This window comes from Chenopodium album, chromosome 15, assembly GCF_948465745.1.
Source record: "Chenopodium album chromosome 15, dcCheAlbu1.1, whole genome shotgun sequence".
NCBI lineage: Eukaryota > Viridiplantae > Streptophyta > Magnoliopsida > Caryophyllales > Amaranthaceae > Chenopodium > Chenopodium album.
This window is the reverse complement of record NC_137848.1, coordinates 7,592,377-7,607,722: the sequence shown is the minus strand read 5'-3', so window position 1 is coordinate 7,607,722 and position 15,346 is coordinate 7,592,377. Positions and strand designations below refer to the sequence as shown.

The window sequence follows — 15,346 nt, the reverse complement described above, 5'->3', positions numbered from 1 at the left end:
ATAATGTTGTTCCCTACAAAATATACATGATTCAAAGAAGGGATCAATAGTAATTTTATTGGACAATGACTATTTGGGAACCACAAATAGTTGTTTTCCTGTTACCAAAATTTATGGTGTTTCACATACTTACGTAGCATAGCAAACATTGGAGGTTCTTTTTTTTTTTTTTGCTCAAAAAAATTTAGTATCATTCTCTATCTATGGCATTATAATTTACACGTTTGACTTCTTATCATTATCATAAATTTATCAAATCTCAAATTGTTATGATTTTGGTTCAAATGGACTCAATTTAGTTGGACTTTTGTTATGATAATTAATTTTGTTCATTTTGTGACCGTGAATCATTTGATAATTTGTTTTCTTCTATTGAACTCAACTAGTAATACATTACACATATAATATACTTGATCAATACTATGTACTCCAATAATTTTTTCATTTATAGTTAAAAGAATTTTAGGATTTCGACTTCCAATTATTCAAAATTTGGACCATTAGTGGGTCTCTCTAGCAAACAAAACTCAACTAAAGCATGGAAAACAAATATATGGTGGGAAACCAAGAGCAAAAAACACATCCAAGTACCTTGAACCGAAAACCCCCGCATGATTAATATTTATTAAGGTCCCGTTCACTTTACTTTATTTTTGTTGAATTAAAATTATTTTTACTGAAACAAAATTATATTTGCTGAACGTAAATTAATTTTACTGAACTGAAATTATTATTGCTAAAATGAAATTATTTTTACTGATTTTCTATTACAATTCTTCTTTAGGACAACTGAATTTTACTGAACTGAACGTATTTTTACTGAACTAGAATTAATTTTACTGAAATGAAATTATTTTTACTGAACAAAAATTATTATTACTTAATATTATTTTTTTAAGGTGAAGTGAATAGGGCCTAATTGTAGGACTAAAAACTTACGATAAAATTAAATCCACTCGGGTGTTATTAGAGTTAGGTGCACTAAATAATACTCTGTACTCCTTATATTCATTTGCTCATTTCTAAACCTTCAAATGAACAAAACAATATTAAATAGCAAAAAATTGCTCTTAATTGCCTCTATGTGCATCGTGGACGTAAGTTTCTATCATTAAGGACTTGTTCTCCTGAAACAAGTAGATTTAGTCTGAATTTTTTAACGTTTGATCTAAATTTTTCTGATTTGATCTAGTCTGGTATGATCTGATTTAACAATTTGACTAAATTTTGACCGCATTTTAATACTAATGTATAAAGAAAAATATCATCAAAATGGATCTTGTTAGATTCGTCTCATTATGAACTTTTTAAATATGTAATTTTTATAAATTTTTTTAATACGCAATTAACGATATATAGCAATAAGTAAATGATAATCAAAAGTTCTGATCTGAATCTTTCTGATCTGATCTGAATTTATTAAGGAATAAATAATAAGTATGTGAAATAAGTTGAAGAGAACAAGTCCTAAATCTAGATCAATGATTATTCATAAAAAAAAAAAAAAAAAAAAAAAAAAAAAAAAAAAAAAAAAAAAAAAAAAAACACTTCACTAGTACATTGGCTTTGTTCCACGCATTGTACGAACAAAGCCTAAAAATAGTGACTATATATCTACTTAAATTAATGGCTTTTTCTTGCCTTTTCACTTTCAAGACTTTAAAGAAAAGCTTAAGTTGAGAGTTGCACTTGCACCCTTTTGATGGACCGTTTCATTTATAATTTAATAAATTATTAATACAGTTTTTCAATGAAATACAAACCAGAGAAAATGACAAGCTTACTTTATTTACAACTTTCAAACCAAAAATAAGGGCCACACTACAATTAATTCCCAAGTGTATAGTATATGTTACTTCAATAATTTCATAGTATTATTCAGTTAGTTTGGCCTCTAAATCATATAACCACAACTTCAATATCTCGACGTAAGGACGGTATTAGTTCTTTGTAGATTTTTCTTGTTTGCATGTTGGATAGCTAGCTCACCGATTTCTTACATAAAAAAAATACACACCCATCCACATAATAATCTCATGAGAAATGCATTTATGTATTACCTATGTTTCTTATTATACAATAAATAATTTTTTATGTCTCGAAAATAATACCGTTTTGTTGCAAATAATAAGAAATAAAGGTTGTACATACTAAATGTTCATTCTCAATCATGTCAAAAATGTATATTTCAATTATAAGAAAAACCTACCTAGTATTTGATAATCAAAATAAAAAATAACTTTTTTAAAGAAATTAAAAAAAAAAAAGTCATTTATAAATTTAGCTCGAGTTACAAATGAATCATTCATCAATTTTTTTTTTTTTTTTTTTTTTTTTTTTTTTGAACACTATAACCTTCTAAACAAATCGAATTTGAACAAATTTTTGAAACTTGAAAGCTTTGAGCTCATCTAAATTTAGGGAACATGAACATGATAGTACTCGCAAGGTTTACGTCTCTAACTTAGGGACCATAATGATGACCCAAGGAAAATACAACTAAAATTATTTTACTCCCTCCGTTCCACAATGATGTTTTTGTTTGGAATCTTTGACTTTTTTTAATAAAAAAAGAGAATCTTCTAAATTTCTCTTAATCTATAAAAATAAATATAGTCGTGTGGGATCTAGTTTGATTCGTCTTGGTGTGTAAATTATTAATATCTAACTTTTATAATTTTTGCTAGTGTGAGATTAAAGATATTTGCGGTCAAAGATGGATAAAAATTTACATCGATTTACAAAACAGGAATATCATTGTAAAACGGAGGGAGTATAATTTTACTACTTACCCAAATTCTTGCTAGTTAGTAGTTACTACCTGTACTTGCTGTGCCCCTGTACCGCATTAAAGAAAGCCCAAGTGCTGAATCCAATTTTGGCAACTGCAAGCTTATGTAGCGTTTGCCAGCCCGTCAAATATATTTAAACAAAGACCATATGAATGGAAAAAGAAAAATCAAAGACCAATACTACAGCAAAATATCCAGGGATTAACCATGGATCAGGCAGCCCAATTATATATCAAGACCCAACAACCAAAAATTTTAACACCATAAGTTCGAAAGTGAACCAGGATTATTATTACAATTCTAGACTCCAACAGTCCAATCCAAACAAACAACTTACATGTGACTAGCAAGGCCTTCAAGGCTAACATTAATTTAGACAAATTAAATATAATTAAAATGATTAGAACTCAAATAAAAAACCTTAAACCTTTTAAATAATAACTTTCAATTGTTTTATCAACATATTATAATTAGGGTTTTAAAAGCTTGAAATGACTTAATTTAGAAATTGAGACATAAATTAGAAATTAAGTTTAATAGGTTAAATTAGACATAAAATAGTGGTTCAAAAATACGAGACGTTACAGAGTCACTAACTTTCACAATAACATATATATCCATCAAAATATGGCTATCAAACTTGTTATCATACATTGAACTTAAATAACATTTTTGTTACAAGACAATTAGTAACGAGCACACCCGGCGTAAAAGTTACAAAAGTATATGGAGTCACGAGCACACCCGGAATAAAATCAAAGTGATGCATTTAAACAAAAACAAAGGGAGTATTTTCTTTATCAATTAAATTGAAAAAAGCCTTATATTGACCCTACCCAATAAGGGACCTATCTATTAAGAGCTTATTAAGCTTGGCCCTGACTCTATTATCATTGGGCTACCCTACCCAATAACCAACTCTAGTAACGAGCACACCCGGCATGGAAGTTATAGAAATACTCTTTGAAAAGTGTTATATGAGAGTTGAAAAGCTTAATGGCCACTAAAAAACTACCATCCCCATTTGAGCTTGGTGTAATGTAAGTTTGCCCCTCATATTTGATTCTATTAGTGCCTGTAAATTCAGGTGCACCCCATCCAAAATCAGCTTCGTTAATAGGCAATTTAGCCCATGAATTTATTGCGAGGTTTGGACACATAGCATGTTGTGGCCGACGAGCAATAGCCGTTAGATCAGGATGTGATTCCACAAAATCAATGGCTGATCTCAAATATTCAACATCTTTCATTTTTTTAAGTGCCTCGTGAATCTTACTTGCAGCATACCACAATGGTTTACGTGTGACATCTCTTGCCTTGCCTTTTCTACGCAAGCGGCATGAAAGAGGAGATTACCACAATACCCTTGTGGTAACTCCATATACTTTTGTAATCTTGACCGTCCATCAACTGGTATGTATAGTTTGACAACTTTATCATCAGTTAATCCACGTGCCATGCATGCAGTGCGCCACACATGCCCAGCTTGCACCTCAAATGTACTCAGCTTATAATCATCCACTACTTGTGACGTTGCTAGTAGATATATTGTGTTCATTTGATCTTTAGTAAGCTTGAAGATACACTCCGTTGTTGGCACCACCTCACCTAATAGAAAATGATATACGTTACTTTTTTAACTCAAAAGTATCAAATACTTGCTCCATTTCTCTATTTACAAAATTTTAGAAAAAATTGGAGAAAGTATTAAAATATGGAGGTAATAGGGTAGATGGAAGAATAAAAAACTATAAAAAAAAAACAAAAATAGTGGAGAGAATTAGAGAAGAGAGAAAATGAAATTAATAAAATATGATTTATGTTGGGTCCACTAGGTGAGAGAAATGAATTAAATATTGTAAAAATTTACCAAATAAGCAAATAGAACAAGTATTTAACAACTGAGGGAGTAAAATGTTGCTTAATTAGTAACCCTCCACGTTTAAGTAAATACAGTAAAAAGTTTCCTCTTTGCACGTATCTCATACAAAACTTTAACTGAAAATATCTTTTATAATCAATAAGTTAAAATTATAACAATTGAATATTAATAAGGTATTCATTGAAGCGATTATAACAATTATAACATGACTATATTTAGTCTTGTATATAAATCACAAATATTAGTCAAAATGAATTAGACGAATAGTGCAAAAAGTCAAAACGTTTCATTAAACACGGAAGGAGTATTAACATAATTTTTTCATATATCAATAATGGTTAAATTAGGCATTAGGTGCTAACTCAAATTGTGCATATCATTCTGAGATGGTTAGAATATCATATAAAGGGCTGATTAGTTGATTATAGAAAAGAAAAAACATGAACTTACCTTGAGGTTTGACATATTCTATTGTGAAGCCCCGTGGTTTCATTAAATTCATTTTAATGCCCAACACCTTATGGTTTTGTAATTTAATTTCAACTGAAAAGCGATATTGTGTTTAATCTTAAAGCTTTCATACTTCGTATATATATGGATAATGCGAGTATGCGTGTGCGCTGTATTAGACAATAGTAAAAAACGAGCATAATAACCTGAAAAATCCGTGGGGGTTAAGGGTGGCAAGGGCGGCTCATACTCCAAGTGTCGAAACTTAACTTGGGGCGGGTCACGAGGAGCAACGTAAGTAGCCCTATCATGAACGGGATGAATATTGAGGTCTAACCCCCTAGCTAATCTTGCCCATGTATTGAAAAATGGAAAGTGGGTAGATCCATCGCCTACATGGTGATGTGGTGCAAAGCCAATGCATACACTCCCGCATTTGAAGCGGGTGAGTTGCAGCATTAGTAGAGGGAACGATGAGAGCCCTCCTGAGTAGTCGCATGTAGGGAATACCACATCCCTGAGTTGAGAATCCGGCCTCAAGTAGTCCCCAAAATCGGCAAGAGCTTCAGTTGATTCTGCCTCGATGAACAAAGCCCCCTTTGCATTGCAATCGATCTCATACCTTCCTTTCTCATCGTTAAATTTTAACCTACCGGCCATCGGATAGAATGGCACTAAGACTTTACTAAGAGCCTCCTCCAAAATATTCGTATCAAAAAATTTAGAAGAAGATGTTGTATTATTGGGAGAATAGAGGTACAGAATATTAGTGTGTGAGTAAGGTTGGCGTATGATCATGTCTAACTTTGATAGCCAAAGACTACCTTTTGGTGTCTCCTCAGCTGGACGCACCATGGTTGATTTCTTCACTTTTATGTTGCTCATTTTATTAGAAATATTGATGAATATACAATCACTCTTTAATTTGGTGCAAGGAGGTAAAAGTAAAAATAAATAAATTATAAGAGGTGATGAACTATATACGATACATTGATATTTCATTGATTTATGGCTTCATAAGGTGTGGCTATTATATAGGCATATGACATATACGAGTAAGAATTAAGAACACTAGCTAGCTTTATTTTATCTTATTTTATTTTATTTATTTATTTATTTATTTATTTATTTTATAAAAAGGGCATCTTTCTTGATGTGGGATCCTCTAATGCAATTTAGGGATTGTTGCGACATCTTTCGACTTGCTATTGCTAGTTGTAATTTTGTGAATGGCCCAATTCGAGCTGTAATTTGTGTCTATGTGAAAACAGAAAAGACAGATTTGTTGGTGAGTTGTTGAAAATATCCAAATAATTTATTTTGGTTTTTTTTTAAAAAAAAAAAATTCCACGTTTTGCTTTATCACATTTAATTTATTAAATTAACTAGTACAATGTACGATTTATATATAATCTATATTTTTAATTTGTACTTTTTTTTTAAAAAAAATGGATAATTATAAATAAGAATTATGCATCTTGTACAAAAATATTTGTAATTTTATAGTTTTAGATTTTAATCAAAATTATTATATAATACCTGTTCTACGTCGCCTAATACATATTCAATGTAGGAGTCTATTTGTCAGTGTGCAACTTACAATTATTTTATTTTTAAAGGATAAATTGATAGGTTGTAGTTGTAATGTCGAAGTTTCTAATATTCAAATTTCAAACTTGTTAAATATGGTAGCTCCCAAAAAAAATTACATCATTCTTGCATTTAGGCGGGAAAAAGATTATTAAATGAGTGACATGGGACAATGATGACGTTGGTAACGTTTTGTTTTAGAAATATTTAATAGATGTAAAATATTGACCCACAGTATATTTAATTATTAAAAAAATATATTTAATTATAAAAAGAAAGTGAAAAATGTAGTGAGTTGATTTGGTAAATGGTACATTGAGTTATTATAACAAATATTAACATGACTATATGTTTAATCCTACGTATTTGGTAAGTGACAAAGTGGCGTGTACATATATATCAATAGTGCCAGAAAAAGAAGTTATTCTAGGTCGCACAAAAAAAAAGGAGGGAGTAATTCAAGTTTGGTTAATATAAGCTATTGGGTTTACTTCATGTCATGGGTTAGGTGTACCATATTTCGATTCGGCATCATTCATTTATGGAATTATGTTACTTCGTCGTTTATGTATACTACCTCTCTTTCATATTATTTGCAACGAGTTGACATAAAGTAGAGTGGAAGAATATCAAATCGTTGCAAAAAAACGAAGGTAGTAGTAGCATATGCTATACTAGGTGTCACAGTTAATTTTTCGCTAACTATGATGGCGTTAGATTCACTAACCACCCAAACTTCACACACTAACTTTATATAAGAATGCACGATATAATGAACACGATAGAACACTTAGAATATCACACAAAGCATACTTTTATTAATATCATTAATAACATATTCACACAATAGTTTTCTGGATCCCTTGGACATACCCCAAGGTCATCTATTTATAGGCAAAGGAGGACAAACCCCTCCAATGCGAATAGGCACTACTCACGCATGAATGCCAAGTGGCACTCATGCAGTTAACCGTAATCTAATACAAGTCAGCAATCCTAACCCACACACAATACAGATCACCACCATTATCCTTCGTGTCTCTTCGCTTTGCCTTGATCCACAAACCGTCATCCTAATGTGAAGGGCTGCGTCGCTTGAACTGAGTGCCATCCCATAGGCCACGTAACGGTTCACTACCCATCATCTCGCACAAACCGACGCCTCTATCCAAAACACCCCTTCGCTCAGATACCTCTTGGCACCAGATGCCACTTCGCACATTGGTGCTGATCCGCAACAAGCAACACAACGCTTCGCGTTGCATCGCACCAATGTGCTGCTTCGCTGGCACCATACCAACGACCAAGCAACACGTCCCTTCACCGCATCATGGCCAAGCATCGCGTCGCTTTAGTGTCTCATGCCATAGCCCATGTGTCGCATCTCTTCGGAGCAGCGCCACTTCCCCAAGCGTCGCGTCACTCCGATGTTATGCATCATATCTCAACCGACACGTCGCTCCGCACCCATAGCTAGGCACACACCAGCAAAGGCTCGCCACGAGCCTTCGCTCATAACCCAAGTCATTAAGCCCACTTATGTAAACAAGCCAACCTTGTGCTTAAGGCCTAAGTAGCCCACGCCACGCTAGGACCATACATCATGGCCTTAGCCAATGATGCACCCATTGCCGCACAAAGCCATGAGTAGCACTGCTCCCCCTAAAGAGCTCTATATTGATTTATGCTTGTAATACCAGTGAACACGCCAATAACAGTAACACAATAATGGACTATTAGCCCCAACCCTTGGGTCCAACGTCCATCCACTAAACCTTAGCTTACCAAGCTAATATATAGAGGCAACCATATGCCTTTATTTACTTATTAACCACACCATAGGGTCGTATAACACTATGTACAAGGCCTAGCACCATAGCCAAGCCGTAATGTGCCCTTGTCCAGGCACACCATGCCGCGCATGGCTCAATAGGGTTCTTACACTAGGGGTGAGGAAAAAATAGATTACCTTGTGAAAGGAATGATGTCCTTCGAACAAGTGTACGTATTATTCCGACCAAGGATTCAGAATTAATTTCGGAGCTAATTATTTAGTGAAGTCAAGTGATTGGAATGCCTAGCTAGTCCTTCGAATAAGTGTACGTATTCCGACCAAGGATTCAGAATTAATTTCGAAGCTAATTATTTAGTGAAGTCAAGTGATCGGAATGCCTAGCTAGAGGCCGCTTTCGATTAGTGAAATTAATTAATTAATCTCACGTCTTGCTCTTGATTGAACCCAGCAGGTCACACCCAAAGAACGTAACCAACCGAAGCGATGAATTAGGCCGGAAGGCCAAAATACGTCGATAAATATATATAAGACTCGAACGTCGGATTTTGAGCGTTAAACGTTTAAATGATTCAAGAAATCGGATAAACAAAGAAAATCATCAAGCGACACGGCGTGCTAGGATCGCAAGCCTAGAATGAGGACTTGCCACACCACGCATGTGGGGGCAAGGCCAAACCACAAGCCCAGGACCTTGCATTGGCCTAGCATGGTGATGGTCACACATGTGGGGCTGGGCGAGCTATCGTAGCTACTAGCTAGACGCTAGCATGATTGGGCTAGATGCTAGCACATGCTAACATTCCTAGCGTGCTAGAGCCCAACCATCTCTAGCATATTGTGCTCTCATCAAGGGGCCATCACTGCTAGCCAGCCCTTGCGGCAAGGCAGCTAGCAGCGCACACAGCGCAGTAGGCTTGCGCTGGGCCTGCAGTGCGTGCTGGGAGACCCTACTAAGAGCACAAGGCAGCCAGGCCTTCAAGGCCTAGCTGACCAAAAGTGGCGGGCAACCCTTTTGCCTTGATCTCCAAGGGATGGGTGGTCCTCCTACCTACCCATTCCCTTGTAACATTCTATTTTCTCTTTGGTAAAATGCAATAAAAGTTATTATCGTTGGTAATCTTGTACTAATTATACTAATTTAATTATAACATTATAATTTCTTAACCATGGTTAAGTTGCTAATGACAAATGAAAAATAAAATGACATAATTTCCCCATTTATTTTCCACAAACCCATCTCTTTCAACTTGCATTGTTTAATCATCTTTCTTTCCAATCTCTTTCACCAAAGTCACCATTCACCACCTACCTACATCACTAACAAACATCTCCCTCCTTTATAGGTCCTCCTTCACCAAACACCAGATTACCACAAAAGCGATTACCAACCCAATGCGTGGTTCCTACACCCAGGTGTATCATACAGGTGTATCATGCGCATGGTACACCTGGATATAAACAACATGCCCAAATGAATAAAACGCCTGCTTATTAGAGCAGAAAGAGGCGGAAAAGAACATTAGGTATAGATAAAAAGAACACGACATTAAATATGAATATTTAGTTTCCTTTAATTTAGGAAAAGATAATTACTAATTGATTTTTAATTATCCACATATTAGCTGTCATATCTTTTCAAAATATTTGACTTTTTCAAATTCATTTTTTTTTTCTCTTCATATTAATTTATCCGAAAAAATTCAAACTTTTCCAAAACAAAACGTTCAAATTTGTATTTGGAATTTTTTTTTCAATAAAAAAAATTATATCCCTATATTTTTAAAAAAGAAGTTCATATTTTTCACTTTAAAATCCTTTCTTTATATTTAATTGGTTTAGATCTTGTGATTGTCGTCTAAATTATGATCATGTGTATCTCATGTAATGTTAATTAGATGATAAAAAGTCAAAATGTAACACTTATTAAAACACGGAGGGAGTAAATATAAATGTATTGTTCTTTGTATTCTTCCCGCCAAAAAAATTAAAAAAATAAATTGTAATTGTGTTCAAGGTCCAAAAAAATTATTGTAAAAATAAATTGTAATTGTATTCATGGTCCCAAAAAAATTATTGTTGGCTAAGAAAATGAATTTTCTTTCATCAGTTTCATTATGTTTAAAAGGTACTAAAGGTAGTTTAATATATGGTAAATATGAATGTAGATAGTACAAATTAAGAATTGAATTGTTCATAAACAATTAGTTTAGATCCTAAGGTTTGAAAAAAAATAATTAGTGGCCATGTGCTAATTTTTTTTATGGAAATTGGAAAGTAAAATATCTACTGTGGAACCAAAATGTGAGGGAAAATATAATTTGTAACAACCGAGAGACAAAGTAGTGTACTAGTGTATTTATAAAGTAATTTGAAATCTAACTTTCTGTAGCGAACCCCCACCGCTTTCCCACCGCTTTCTCTTTCTCACCCCTGCTCTCCGGCGATAAGCGTGCTAATCCTAGCCTTCGCCAACTAGTGTAATCCTTTACTTTCAGTTTAGTCACTACTAGAATCCGGGCAAACTGCGACAGTTTAATTACGACGGCCCATAAAACTATCGCAAAATTTGAAGTTTGCGATAGTTTTCACTAGCTATCGTAGATTTACGACAGTTTTTTACTCCGTCGCAAAATTATGACAGCTTTGGCCCATTTATACTGTCGCTAAGGTGTTTAAAATAAATGAAAAAAAAATCAAATGTCTACGACGGTTTAGAACTGTCGTAATAATGTTGGATTACGACAGTTTTCGAAACCGTCGTTATTAACGACAGCCAAAACTGTCGTAAAAACTGTTTTAAAAAAAGAAGAAAAAAACGGATATAAAACCCTTCCCCTTTCTCCACCCTAACCCTAAAAATTTATATGCTGCCACCTTGCTCTTTCTGCATCTCTCTCTCCTCTCTCTCCTCTCCCTCTCCTTCTCTTCTCTATCTTCGGCTCTGTTTCTCTCTTCGTTCTCCCCCTCTTCTTTATCCGCTTCCATATCCTCCCCACTCCTATTTTCTTTTTTCTTTCTTTCTCTGTTGCCATGTTAGCTTTCCTTTTTTTTTTTTCCCTTTTTTGATGAGTTAACATGAAGTTCGACCATGAAATTCAACCTAGATTATGAATTTCATGGTATAATTGACCAAGGTTTCGGAGTTAAGGGTTTATAGGTCGAATTCGACTATGAAAAATCCAGATCTAGAGTTTTCAAGGTCGAATTTGACCAAGTAAGCCCATAGAAGAAGAAATTTGAGAAAGGTATGTTGTTTTTGTGTAATTTTTGTTATTTTTGTTGTGGTTTATGTTTATTTTCGTTTCTTTGGTGTATTTTTCTAATTATGTCGGTTTAGTTTTGATATTTAGGGTTTTAATTGCTTTTTATTTTATTATTTTTGTTTTCGTTATTTCTTGGTTTTGATTTCAGTTTTTGTTAATTTTGTTTGATTTCGATTTATGTTTAATTCTGGTTTATTTATGTTTCTGTTTCATTAATTTCTTTTATTTTCGTTTAATTTTCGTTTCTTTATTTTATTTTTGATTTTTCGTTTAATTTTGATATTTGTTATTTTGTTTTAATTTCGATTTTGTTATTTTCGTTTCATTCCGATTTATAATTGTTTCAATGGTCATAATATTTGTTATTTTTGGGGTTAATTTCAGATCTACAGTATGTGTGTGGGTATTTGTGTTTTTGGGTTTCATTTGGCGGTTTTGGGTGGTTATTGGTGGCGATAGGTGGTTTGGGATGACGGGGCTGGTAGTTTGTGCTGGCGGTTAAGGGATACTGTGGGTGAAGGGGCTAGAGTGGGTTTCTTTATTTTATTTTATTTTTTTTAATTTTTTGCGACGGCTGGCCGTCGCTAAAATTGTTTTTTGCAACAGTTTCCTTAACCATCGTAAACTGCGACGGCTATAATCTGTTGTAAGTTTATTTTTGCGACAAAATACAAAACTGTCGTTGAAATTAGTAAAACTGTCGTAATTATTTTTTATGACAGCTAAACTATCGTAAAAATGAAATTTTACAACAATCCTTATTACGACAAACTTTTCGGGTTGTGACTATGTTCCCATGTTAAAGTTTTTCGGGTGAAGGGGAGTTCTCAATCAGGTTTTGGGGTTTCCTTCTTCGGGAGTATGGGTGGTTTTCCTTGTTTCGTTTTCCAGGGGGTCAAGTTATGTATGCATTTGGAGATTGCAGGGGGAGAGTAGTGTTGAGAGAAAAGGTTTGTTTGCAGTCCTTGTTGCTTGGTTGTGGGATGACATGGACATTCATACAATTACTATCATCCCTTTGTTGTTTATCGTGGTGATGACAAAGTCAGTCATCGCTGTAAATCAAAATCATGAAGGAGGCTCCCCATCTTTAGTGTTTGGGGTAAGTAAAGTCCTCCATTTTCTTTCGGTCACTTCACATAATCACATACATTACTAAACTGAGCTGAACTGAACTGAATAGAGTTAAAATGAATATTTTATGAGAAAAGGAAATTAGGAGCTGAACTGAACGAAACTGATTGGAGCTGAGCTGAACTAAACTGAACTGAATAGAGCTAAAATGAATATTTTATGAGAAAAGAAAATTAGGAGCTGAACTAAACTGATTGGAGCTGAACTGAACTGAATTGAATTGAATTGAATTGATTGGAGCTGAATTGAACTGAAATTAAGCTGAAGTGAACAGGCCTTAAATCTTGTTCTCTTCATTCTATTTTATTGATGAACTGAAATTATTTATATTGAAATGAAATTATTTTTTTTTAACTTAAATTAATTTTATCGATTCTCTAATTTATTTCGAAATTATTCCCAACACATGTATTTACATGGGTATTTGAATATACGCGAAATTAGTAAAAAAAAAATACTTGTAATAAATATGTATATGAATATTTGAAAATCAAAATGTGTATAAATACATATTTTTATTAATTTTGCCGCAAAATAAAAATGTGTTTTTAAATTTAAATGTTATTTACAAAAATTTGCCAAAAACTAATATTTTAAATTTATGTTAGAATGTATTTTGTTTATTTATATATATCTTTTAGTTACCATGAAAAATATCAATCATGAAAGAAATCAATCCTGCGAGTATTTCATTTTAATAATTGAATATATACAAAGTTAAAAGCATAAACTTAGGCTACATATTAGCTAAGTGATTGCACCAAAAAAAAAAAAACAGAGCTAACTGATTTTCTAAATCTTAGAGTTGACTAACTAAACCTTAAAATAATTATGGAAACTAAAAGATATATACCAATAATTACATAATATATTCAAAATATATTCTAACAATTTAAATTTTATATTGTAATATTTTAACAAATTATTGTTGGCAAAGATAATTAAGGATAGAATTAGAAAAATATATATATACCATGATTTAAGGAAACTTAACACACGCCTTTTTTTGACAAAAAAAAAAAAAAAAAAAAAAAAAAAAAACATATTACTCAAAAATAATTTGTTTCAATTTTTAATTGAAACTAAAAATAAAAAAAAATAAAAAAATTATTAGAACATACTGCTGCAAACTACGCATTGAAACTTTTATTTTTTATTTTGTTTTTTTTTTCGGAATATAAACTTTAGATTACTGTATTAGAATATGTTATCTTTAAATTATTAGAATTATTATCTTTATTTAAAGTATTGAAAGGTAATTTTTTTTTTCCAGCTTAAACCAACTCCCCAATTTCATCAATGTTGTTGTAGCTTCAACATGTAACAATGGCGTATCACTCAAATAACATATGACTAATAAAATTAAAAACGAAACCTGACTAATAAAAATTAAATACAAAATCATAAAGATAATACATGATTTTTTTTAACCAAATTATATATACATATAAATTAAATTGATTTCAACCTCATTACCTAATTTAAATTGATGCATAAATATGATGATTATACATTAATATTATTGATTTCATATTTACTTTGGTAATTTAAGGATGAGTTTTGGACAAAAAAAAAAGGCGTTGCAGCTGGAGTGCGCCAATAAAGAAGGTTGAAGATGATGTGCACCATTAAAAAAAAAGTTGAAATTATGAAGCTTTTAATATGGGGATGAAATTGCAAATGTTTTTTTTTTTTTAAATAAATTTTTTTGGGCAACTTTTATCAATTTTATAATTTACATGGATGATTGTTTATAATATTTAAATTTTGAAAAGAAAAAAAAATTACCCTCTAAAAGTAAGAAAACAAACAACACTTTGTTGACTGGTCGCTGACTTATTGGATGGCTCGGATTAGTTTAATAATTATCAACGGTTATATTTAATCTCTTCCGTAGTCGAACATTGTCGTTAGTAGTCGACAACTATGCTAGAATTTTTAATTCGGAGTAAGTAGACCTTATATCAAATAATTTTGTGTCAAAAAAGAAAAAAAATATACTTCCTCTGTTTTTTTTTAGTTGACATGTTTCTTTAGTCACGTTTACCGATGCACAAATTCAACCATTAATATCTTTAATTACTGATAAGGAAAAAAATATAAAAAGTTGATATTGTAAAACTATATATCGTCACGAATCTAACAAGATCTCACATGACTGTATTTTCCATTACGTATAAGTCACAAAACTCGGTCAAAGACAAGTGTGTGAATAGTGATAAAGTCAAAACATGTATGTATGAATAGTGATTGTATTTTCCATTACGTATAAGTCACAAAACTCGGTCAAAGACAAGTGTGTGAATACTTCAAATAATAAAATGGAGTGAGTATTTAAAAATGGTCAAAAAAAAAAAAAATAGAACAAGTATTTAAAAACGGAGGGATTACATAATATTTATTATTCTGTACGCTGTAGGTGGAGTAGGTTTTACAAATA

At 32.4% G+C, this 15,346-nt stretch overlaps 1 pseudogene; it reads right to left on the bottom strand.

Moving 5' to 3' along the window:
- Positions 1-3,712: 3,712 nt before the first annotated feature.
- Positions 3,713-6,103, bottom strand: LOC145580713 (anthranilate N-benzoyltransferase protein 2 pseudogene; annotated as a pseudogene).
- Positions 6,104-15,346: the final 9,243 nt, after the last annotated feature.